At 39.9% G+C, this 2658-nt stretch overlaps 1 non-coding gene across 1 annotated transcript; it reads left to right on the top strand.

The window, feature by feature from the left end:
• Positions 1–559: 559 nt before the first annotated feature.
• LOC148208581 (small nucleolar RNA R71) lies at positions 560–666 on the top strand. The gene has a single exon (XR_015788630.1). It is a non-coding gene; the product is annotated as a small nucleolar RNA R71 (small nucleolar RNA).
• The last annotated feature ends 1992 nt before the right edge of the window (positions 667–2658 follow it).

Raw genomic sequence — 2658 nt, 5'->3', positions numbered from 1 at the left:
TCTGCCCTTGATTAAAACCGCTTGAACCTCCTTGTCCTCCCCATGAGAAATTAGGGTGGTGCCTCCAACCTGGGTTGTAAGTGTTCGAATATGGGTTAAAGTTCCTATTGTTCCCATGTCCTACATAAAAAACGGAAGCAGGGTTATGTGGACAATTATCATAAATATGGTTTTCACTGCAAAATGAACAAATGAGATCGTTGACTTGGCAAACAGGGGCAGGAGTGCAATAATCCGACTGCACAGGTTGTATCGGCGTGGCTAATGGATTTTTATTCCCAATGCCATCTCTTTTAGCCTCTGGTTCATTGTAACCATCTCTTTTTGCATCGAGGTCGCAATGTCCAGAGCCAAAACTCCAGCTGGATCTTGCTTCTTTGGTCCTGCCCTAGATCTTTGCGAACACCATAGTTCGTTGTGTGAAGCTAAGTCATTTAGGATGTCAACTATCTCGTTGAATGTCTTCTTTGTAAAGGCTCCGTTGGCAGCATTGTTTAGCATCATCTTAGTAGGATGATCTAAACCTCTAAAGAAATGTTCTATCTGGATGCATGCCGGCAAGCCATGGTTCGGACATTTCCTGATTAGTTCTTTAAATCTCTCCCACGCCTCGTGAACAGGTTCACGATCATACTGTCTAAAGGAGATGATCTCCTCTCTGATATCAGCGTGGCGAGTAGGTGGGAAGAATTTTGTTAAGAACTTCTCCACTAACGACCCCCATGTGGTGATGGATCCCGGTGGAAATGCATTGAGCCATGCTCTAGCTTGGTCCTTCAAAGAAAATGGAAAAAGTGTTAGTCTCAGAGCATCGTCTGTTATACCGGGTAATCGAAATGCATTTGCAATTTGAATGAATGATTTCAGATGATCATGTGGATCCTCATGTTCCTGCCCTCCAAAATGTCCAATTGTCTGCAACATTTGGAACATCATTGGTTTAAGCTCAAAGTTTGCGTGGGCTGGAATAGGGTTGACTATCCCTGAATCAAAGTTCTGAAAAGCCGTGGCGGCATATTCTCGCATTGCCACGTCTCTGTTGTCCGCCATCTGGATATGGTTGAATTCATCATTTCTTGCATGATCCCTCATATTACCGTTAACAGCAGGTGGATCAACCGGATCACGAGGTGGAATATCTGCCATTGATGTGCTCGTACTCTCTACCTCACTTTCAGGACTGATTTCACCTTCTCTCTTTTTGCTTTTCTAGTTGTTTTCGAAGTCTTTGCTCCTTTCGAGTTTTTCGAAGGGTCCGCTCAATCTCAGGGTCAAGGGGTAGAAGAAAAGATCTTGTGCTCATGCACTTTAACTTACCCTTGTGAGATAAACGACCAAAAATATAGAACAAAAACGGTGGATGGAAATTACACCCAACAACAATTCACAAAAATAAAAACTAAAAGAATTTGAAAATAATTTTAAAACTAAAGTCCCCGGCAACGGCGCCAAAAACTTGACTGGGCGTTTATGCTGAACGCACGCACTAAGCGTGGTAACAATTATATAGATGCAAGCGCACACCTGTCAAAGTAATATAAAATGGATGGAGTATCCAAGTATCGATCCTCAAGGACTTCTAAATAATTTCCAAACTCTAAAGTTTTAAAGAATAGTGAATGTTGAAATGAGTGATTCTTGTAAAATGGAAAGTGGTCACAAATAATGGTTTTGGATTTGGGATTTGGACTTATAATGATAAAACCTTGCCCGAATTACTTCAAGTTAGCCAACAAAGAATCAAGGACATGCTAAGGATAATATGCATTTTACTTTAGAAACCAACGACTACGCTTCTCACTTGACTTATGTCTAAGCAAGTTCAAAGTCCTAAGACATTCCCTAATATGTCTATTACGAGAGATATCTTAGTTTTAGGATGGAAATAGTCGCAACCTCGGGTTAAGGTCCTATGTCTAGGCTACTTAAGCGGAACCCTTATGTCTAAGGCACTCCTCTCCTCGGTTTAACTACTCAACAATGCAAATAAGCAACCTTTTCAGTATTGACTTGTTAAGACTTACAGTGGCCTTCTCTAAATCCTAACTTTTTGGGAAAACATGTTGACCAATGAATGGAAAGCAAAAACACTACTTCTTAGCAACCCTTTTTAGACATAAAAGGCTAAGTATCCATAACCGGGCTAGAAACGGGAATTTAGAAAGACATATTGAAGAAAATACAGCAAGTAAAATGGTTGAATGTGGAATGCATGTGTGAAAAACAAAAGTTAACTAACGGAGAGTTTTTATCGGGATTGAGAGCTTCGCCCTTCTCTTTCAAGCAAGAGAGAGTGTCACGTGCTCTTTCCTCCAAAAACACAACTCTCTTAACTAAAAATAAAGTAAAGGCAAAGGGAAGATAAGCAAAGTACTGGATTTTTATATATTTGAATAAGTAGAAAATGACTAAGTACAAATGGAAACAAAACAAGCTCAATAAAGGAATGTAAAGTGCTCGGGATTTAAAAACCAAAAGTAACTAATGAAAGCAACTCAAAAGTACTTGGAAAGCAACAAAGAAACACTAAAAAAATGATCAAGAGAAGGAAGAAAGGCTTGATGAATTTGGTGGAGAAGTTGCTGGAATTTATAGCTGTGCAGAATTGGTTAGGTAGGTACTCAAACGATGGTGAATCACCCATTTCCAACTCTTTTG

The sequence above is a fragment of the Momordica charantia genome (genome assembly GCF_013281855.1).
Source record: "Momordica charantia cultivar OHB3-1 chromosome 10 unlocalized genomic scaffold, Mcharantia_2.0 BLBB01000010.1, whole genome shotgun sequence".
Lineage (NCBI taxonomy): Eukaryota > Viridiplantae > Streptophyta > Magnoliopsida > Cucurbitales > Cucurbitaceae > Momordica > Momordica charantia.
This window is presented reverse-complemented; position numbering and strand designations above follow the sequence as displayed.